At 34.9% G+C, this 7,984-nt stretch overlaps 1 pseudogene; it reads left to right on the forward strand.

Annotated features, from left to right (window-relative positions):
- Positions 1-6,651: 6,651 nt before the first annotated feature.
- LOC110028873 lies at positions 6,652-7,469 on the forward strand (annotated as a pseudogene).
- The last annotated feature ends 515 nt before the right edge of the window (positions 7,470-7,984 follow it).

Below are 7,984 nucleotides of genomic sequence, written 5' to 3' on the forward strand. Positions count from 1 at the left end.
TGTTCCTAACGCCCTCCCTACACCCTTGACCATCTTCCCCCACACCTTTCCGTGCCTAGTCACTCCAAATACTCCATTAAGTCCCTTGAGACCACAAACAACTCAATTCACCCCATCCACCCATTAATTCTTCAATCAAATTATCCTAGAAGCTTTCTTGATACCTAAAACCTAATCCACCATCAAAATACCCACCATATCTTTACCAACCAAGGCATCGTCGAAATTCATTTCTTGAAGAGAGCTCAAGTCAATCAAATTTCAGCTCAAGGGCTCCTCACGGACACTAGAAAATCATTTTGAGCTATTCAAATCAATGAAACACTTATCCGATCAATGTAACACACTAAATCATAGATATAAGGCTCTATAATGATTGTTCATGAAGCAAAGTTTAACAACATCAATGAAGAGGAAAATAACAAAAATTCCATTAAAAGATATATATAGAAAAGTAATGATATGCACTGATACATGATAAATTTACGTGACTTATTTATATTAAATGCAATGCTATCTCCCTTATTTATAATGATATTTCACTTGAGAAAAATATTTTTGTTGTGATGTGCAAGATACAAAATTTATGCCACTTGGGGAAAGAAATAAAGTAAAGTGGGAAGCAAAAAAAGATGAAAATAAGAATTTCGATCAAACAGACCTGCATTTGTGCACAGTAAGTGCGTTTACGTGCATGCACTTGCACATGTGCATGCACGTCTGCACCAACGCGTGCACCTATACCAACATGTGCATGCGCGTACCCACTCGCCTCTCGTGTGCTCATACTTGCATTCCTCCAGTTTCCGCTTCGCGCGCACACCTGTACCCGCAAAAACCCGCGTCCGTGCGCCTCCAACACCGCACATCCACACACATGCATGCATGTCCCAACAATTTTCAATATTTCAATTATTTAATTTAATGGTTAGATTGATTGATAGTTTTTAGGTTTACACATAATTTTTATTAAATTCACATTTGATTTTAATTGATAATTTTGTCAATCTTATGATTTCAAAGTAGTGAATTCTCTAATTTCTCATAAATTTGTTTTAACTAGAATTTAAAAAAAAAAAACCATGAAAAGCATAGTCCCAAAATTTGTTAAAAATATAAATAAATTATTTCATGCAAATTAGTTTTACAAATTGTGACAACTTTTCAACTATTGATTCCAATTACTTATTCAAGCTTACTCTTATAGATTTCAACATGTATTTCTCTTATTTGAAGATGAATTCAAAATGAAAGGGTAAGTTTGTAAATAGCATATTTGCAATTATACCCTTACACATAACTAATGGGTTTTATTGCATTTGAATGTGTGAATTCACTTTTTAATTTAGTTATAATATTTCTTGCAATGCTTTCTTTAAATTCTCATTTTGGTTTTCTGATTTTATTGTTTATTTATTTATTTTATTGATTAATGGTTTTTTTTTACTTGAAACTGCAATTTCTAAATGTTGTGTGTTTTTCAGTCCTTGAAAAAAATTAAAGGAAGTCACTATAATCAGAGATCACACATAACAAAATAATTATTTAAAATTTTAATTGATTTTTGGATTTTAATTGATTAGAAAATGTATAATAATCATTTTATTTTTATTTATGTTCCATATTGCTCTTCATGTTATTCTGAGTTCACAACAATTTTTTTAATTTTTTTTATTTGAATTTTTTAAAGCTTTGTATTTAAATTTTTTCATTTAAATGAGTTATCATAATTACTTATCACTCAAGCTCTATTGTCAGCGCCACTGTTTTAGTTTTACATGTGTCATTCACCGGTAAGATTTTTAAAATACATTGTTCTTTAATTGGAGAGGCAATGATTATGCGTTGAGATAGCATGTATCTAGTGATCTAACAAGCATTTTGTGAATCATATTATTTAATCCTATCATCTGCTTGAAATACAAGAAAATGGATTATATCTAGCAATCGTCCCAAATGGGATGACAGACTGAAGTCATTCGAAAAAAGGCGCATGATTCATGCAATTCACTCTACATTTCTATAATCTTTTTCTTGTCATAGGATCACTAGGGCCTAAGTTTTATATCTGACAGTCAAAAGTCCATGGTTATAAACTTTGCTTCATGAACGACCATTTTCAAGCCTTATATCTAAGATTTAGAGTGTTACATTGATTGGAAAAGTGTTTCATTGATTTGAACAATTGAAAATGATTTTCTAGTATCCACGAGAAGCCCTTGAGCTTCCATTTGATTGATTTGAGCTCTCTCTAAGAAATGAATCTTGACGGTGCTCGGGTTGGCAAAGGGATGGTTTAAAAGGGTCAGAAAGAGGTTATTTTGATGGTGGATTAGGGTTTAGAGATCAAGTAAGATTTTAGGATAATTGGATTGAAAAATTGATGGGTGGAGAAGGGAATTAATGGAGGATTTGGAGTTACTAGGCTCAAGATGTTGTGGGAGAAGATGGTCAACGGTTTAGGGAAGGCTTTAGGATCGAATTGAGAGAGCCTGTACAATTGATATGCAAGTTCTTACAAGGGTTCAATAACAGTTGAACAACCTTCAATCAAGGAACCTGGGGGGTATTTATAGGCAATCTTGGCTCAGTTTAAGCTTTAGAAAGGTTCTAGGCACCAAATATTTGTGTCAGAATGACATATCATGATCAATCTTGAAAGTGATGGGATTTGGACACTTAGGCAGACATTAGATCAATATGGGAAATGAACATTTCAATTTTTAAAATCGTTAATTGCTTAGACATATCACCTTATGGTTTTTGAAACATGGGTTTTATGATTTCAAGAGAGGCATTAAATTATTCTTGATCCTAATTTATTTCTAATTTTTTTCATGAAAATGTTATGACGAATTTTGATTTATTATAATATAGATTCTTAGTATATTTAAAGATTTTGGTGCTTAGTTATTTAAAAAAATTTAAAAATTATATTTTCAAAAAAGTTTTTATAAGTAAGGTTTTGAGTTAGTGCTTCAATACATATGATTTAATCTGCACGGGAAGCAAAAATGATAAAAATCAAAATTTCCATCAAGCGGCCCTGCATTTGTGCACTCGTAAGTGCATTTATTTGCATGCACATGCACCTGCTCGTGCACACCTGCACCAGCGCGTGCATAGGTCTGCACCTGCGTGTGCACATGCCTGCACCAGTGCACGCCTATACCTGCCCCGCGCATGTTCCTACCCACTCTCCTCCTGTGTGCTCATACTTGCACGCCTCCGGCCTTCGCTCTATGCATGCACCTACACCTGCACCCGCACCCGCAATAGCGCGTGTCCCTGCACTATGCGCCTCCAACACCGCATATCCACACACATAAGTCAATCAAAATGAAGCTCAAGGGCTTCTAGTGGATACTAGAAAATTATTTCGAGATATTCAAATCAATGAAACACTTGCCCAATCAATGTAACGATCTAAATCTTAGATATAAGGCTCAAAAATGGTCATTTATGAAGCAGAGTTTAAAATTATGGAGTTTTGACTGTCAGATATATAACCTAGGGCCTAGTGATCCTTTGAGAAGAAAAAAATTATAGAAATGTAGGGTTTTGATGTCAATTTTAACTTAACTTGATATGTTAAGATTTACCAATTATCCTCATGGGAATGATCTCATACTCTAATACATTATATTACTTGGTAAACGCATGCATTTTAGTTTGCCCGACACCGTCACTATGAGATTTTAAAATTTGAAGTTTAACATCAGAGAACAAATAATTTTTCTAATTCAAAATTTATTTTATATAGTATTGTATTATCACTATTCATTTTTCTTTTTTTTTATGAGTACATTCCACCATAAGTGAGTAGTTGTGGAGACCGAAATGTAGTCATTTTATGGTGTCAACCCATTATCAACATCTTCATTTGGTGATTTAAATACACCAAGATCTCACATGCACATTAGAGGTAATGAGTAAAAATTTTGATGGTTAAATCAAAGAAATAACTCCAAAAATTCCATGTCTCTTGGTTGGAACTGGTGAATTTCAAGAGTGAAATTCAAACATTTTAATATGCACTAAATAATTTGGTTGAGCTCCTTTTTTTTTTTTTTTGACAAAATATGTGGGTCACTTCCAACTTTATTCAAAAACAGGAAAGCGTTGTAAAAATGTAACAGAATACAACATAGACAAAAATTAGAGACAGTCGAGCCACAATGGAGTTGCACACTGCAATCAATACAAAATCTTTAGAAAGAGAATTCACAACCATATGAGAGGCTCTGCAAAGACAAATAAAACAACTAAACCAAATCAACAATCAAAATAAAATGAAAAAAATAAGGACAAAAAATAAAGTAATAAACAAATGGATTTAAAAAAAATTGTTTCCCATTTATTACCTTTTGATGGAGTTTTAAATAATTGTAATTTTTTTCTGATCCAATTGATTTGAAAAATTGATTTTTTTTTTTTTGATCCACTAGATTTGTAGAAAATCTAAGACCCCAAGCGATGTGAGGCAGCTAGGTCAAATGGTTTATTCTACACATGGTGGTGAACTTGTTGTTTTTCTTCGTGGTGGATTCCACATCTTCTCTTGTGCACATTTCAATCAACTTGATAGTTACCGCGTCAATGTTGGTTCAGCCATTGATACACCTGCCTTCTCATCTAGTGGCTGTTGATTGGCTTCAGTTTAGCACAACCTTCAAGATATTTTTCAGCTTAAAATAATTGACTAATAGATTATATTTCACTTCTTACAGAAAAGATGAGCCAGGAATTCAGGGATATCCCGTAGAATGTTATGCTATTGCGGACTAGAGACTTCCTTTGTGAGGTCACGACAGACCCACAACTACGGTTGAAAATTTTATAGATGCCCCCGAAAACTCGCAGAACATTGTGACTTGTTCCGCTGGGCTGACGATCAGGTGGATTCCATTGCTGGAAGTGATCCCGAATTGATATCATTATTGAAGGACAATTTATGAGGAGACATCAATCACCTTCACGTTAAAGACAATATCATTATTACTGTACTTGTAATTTTATTAGTTTATTTTTTCTTTTTCATATCACTTTTGATACTCACTGTTAAGTGAGTGGTGTATTTGTACTCTTATTATATTTTGATATGAACTTCTGCTTCTGAATTATCAAATTTGTCGCTGTCATAGTTTTGTTTGAAACATCTTCACTAAACAAGGGCAGAATTGACATTTTTCCAGAAACAGGTGTCCCACAGCTGTTCTCAGACAGCTACAAATATGTAGCCAGCTTCACCGTAGCAGCTTTCTGGAGCAACGCAGCTGCAATTGAAAAGTTTAGAAGCTGCAGCTGCGCCAAACAAAGCCAATTTGCTCTTTGATCGGAGAAGCAACGATTAGGTGTTGAGTCAGCATGGATCTAGTGATCTAATGCACTTTTTGTGGCTCATATGATTTTATCTCAATCATCTGCTTCAAATACATGAAAATGAATAACATCTAGTCATCGTCCCAAATGGGACGATGAACTGAAGTCGTTCAAAAAAGGCGCTCGATCCTTGCATTTCACTCTACATTTCTAAAATCTTTTTCTTCCCAAAGGATCACTAGGCCCTATGTTTTATATCTCACGGCCAAAATACCATGATTTTAAACTTTGCTCATGAGAGAACAAATAACATTTCTAATTCCAAATTTATTTTATTTAATATTGCATCATCACTATTCCATTTTTTTTTTTGTTCAAGAGTTTGTTCTACCACAAGTGAGTAGTTGTGGAGAGCTAAAGGTGGTGATTTGATGATATCAACCCGTTATCGACATCTTCAATTGGTGATTTAAATATACCAAGATCCTGCATGCACAATAGTGTAATGAGCAAACATTTTGATGGTTAAATAGAAGAAATAACACTAAAAATTCCATGCCTCTTGAATGAAATTGGTGAAATCCAAGAGCGAAATTTAGGCATTTTAATATGAACTAAACATTTTAGTTTAGTTTTTTTTATATAAGAAAATGTGAAGGCCACACTCAACTTCATTCGAAAACAAGAAAGCGTTAAAAAAATGTAACAAAATACAACAAAAATAAAGAAAAGTTGCCCCAAACAAAAAGAAAAACAAAAAACCAAAACTAAAGACAGCAAAGCCGCAATTGAGCTCCACACCACAACCAATCCAAGGCCTTTAGAAAGAAGATCCACAATCATATGAGACGCCCTACAAAAAAGACAAATAGAAACAACATAACACAAATAACAATCAATACAAAAAGAAAAAGAAAAAATTAAGGACAACAAAAAAAGTAACAAACAAATAGATTTGACAAAATTATTTCCCATGTATTACTTTTTAATTGAGTTTTAAAAGATAGTAATTTTTTTCTGATCTAATTGATTTGAAAAATTATAATTTTTTTTGATCCACTAGGTCTGTAGAATGCAATATAGTCATTCTAGATCTGAAGGAGAGTTCGATCAAATGCCATCTAAATCAATTGCTAGTTGAATTCTTCCAATTAGAGATCTGGTCATATTGACTTGGAGCATCCTCGTTTAAACAAATAAAGCAAAAGTTGGAACTTTCAACTGAATCCAACCTCTCTGACGCAAGCGATGACAACAATGTGGAAACTCTCTTGGAGGCCAAGCCAATGAAGCTACAATTAATGACCGGAGCAGTCCTATAAATACCAACGCTTAATTCGCATTTCATCTCACTCTATCTTCAAATCAATCTTCCCAGCCGACAGAGAGAGAAGCAGAAAGAGCAATGGCCGCAGAGAAGGAACTGAAGCTGCTGGGTTTCTGGATCAGCCCTTTCAACATCCGATGCAGGATCGCACTGGCGGAAAAGGAGCTGGAGTACGAGTACAAGGAGGAGAATCTCGCGGAGAAGAGCGAGCTTCTGCTGAAATCAAATCCGGTGCACAAGAAGATCCCCGTGCTGCTCCACCACGGTAAACCTATCTGCGAATCCCTCATCATAGTCCAGTACATTGACGAGGTCTTCCCCAGCAGAGGAAAAGCCCCACTCCTCCCCTCCGATCCCTACGCCCGCGCCCTTGCCCGCTTCTGGGCTGACTTCATTGACAAAAAGGTAATAAATCATAAATGGTGGCCTACTCCAATCCCTATTCCCTATCATATCGTCTCTCTGGCTTAAACAGACATTTTATCAAACACTTTGTGTTCTGCTTTGGCTTACCAGACCTTCGATTGTGCCATCCGGCTATCAAGGCTGATGCCCCAAGCTTGCAGCATGGGGGAAGCGCTGCCTGAAGCGGGAGAGTGTCGCCCAGTCTCTCCCGGATCCTAAGAAGGTGTCGGAGTTTATAAGCTCACGAAGAAAGAAGCTTGGCGTCGAATAGAATACGATATGTGTGGGATTGAGATGAGCTTCACTGATCTGAATAAGTGTGTTGCCGGCCGGCGGCTGATTCCGGCCAGTTGCCAGTTTAGAGTTGTATCTTGATTGAGAGTGATAGTATCCAAATAATGCTATTTGTGATGCCTTCTTACATTGGATGATGAATAATGGTTATGATTTATGTTGCTTTGATACTTGGCAAGACTCATGGTTACTATCGAGAGCAATTATCGTGGCAGCATGTGATATTCAATTCAATTCTTACCCAACTTGTCAATTTCTTTAGCTCCTAAGATAAAGGTTTTCCACATCCCAAAGTAAAGTCATAAAAGACTTGAGAAGAGGTTGATAATTCTTTCTTGGGGGTATTTAAATACATACCAAATTGCATTTATGTATCCAACCCCTAAATTTCAATTTTTTTTTTTTTAAAAAGTTTATGTTAACTAAATATTTCATATCACAACAAAAGTATCAATATTTTAACTTTTATAAAGTTAAATACGTTTTTTCTCATTATAGATAAGGATTCCTAGATGTAGAAGTCATAGATTCAAGAATTCAAGAATACTTTTGTTTTTCCTTTAAAAATATAGTTTTAGGATTTTGAAAAATAAAAATTTGGCCATTAGGTTTAGTAGGTTTCACCGTTCTAGACGG

Source organism: Phalaenopsis equestris, unplaced genomic scaffold (genome assembly GCF_001263595.1).
Source record: "Phalaenopsis equestris unplaced genomic scaffold, ASM126359v1 Scaffold000535, whole genome shotgun sequence".
Classification (NCBI taxonomy): Eukaryota; Viridiplantae; Streptophyta; class Magnoliopsida; order Asparagales; family Orchidaceae; genus Phalaenopsis; species Phalaenopsis equestris.